General features: G+C 5.0%; 1 pseudogene; it reads left to right on the plus strand.

Annotated features, from left to right (window-relative positions):
* The window catches only part of LOC119592351, a 30652-nt pseudogene that overhangs the window by 28231 nt on the left and 2181 nt on the right, over window positions 1-240 (plus strand).

Genomic DNA, 240 nt, shown 5'->3' on the forward strand with positions numbered 1-240 from the left:
AAATAACAACAACCGATATTAAAAACAAATTATAAAAAATTATATAAATAAAATAATATATATAAAATATAAATATAAAAACCTTTTTATTTAATATTGAATTTAAAATATTAAAAATAAATATATAAAATATAAAATAATAGAAAAAATATTAAAATATAAAATAAAAAAACAATTAATAATAAATTTAAAATAAATAAAAATTTTTAATTTTATATCTAATAAAAAAATAATATTTTT

The sequence above is a fragment of the Penaeus monodon genome, chromosome 30 (assembly GCF_015228065.2).
Source record: "Penaeus monodon isolate SGIC_2016 chromosome 30, NSTDA_Pmon_1, whole genome shotgun sequence".
In the NCBI taxonomy this organism is placed as follows: Eukaryota; Metazoa; Arthropoda; class Malacostraca; order Decapoda; family Penaeidae; genus Penaeus; species Penaeus monodon.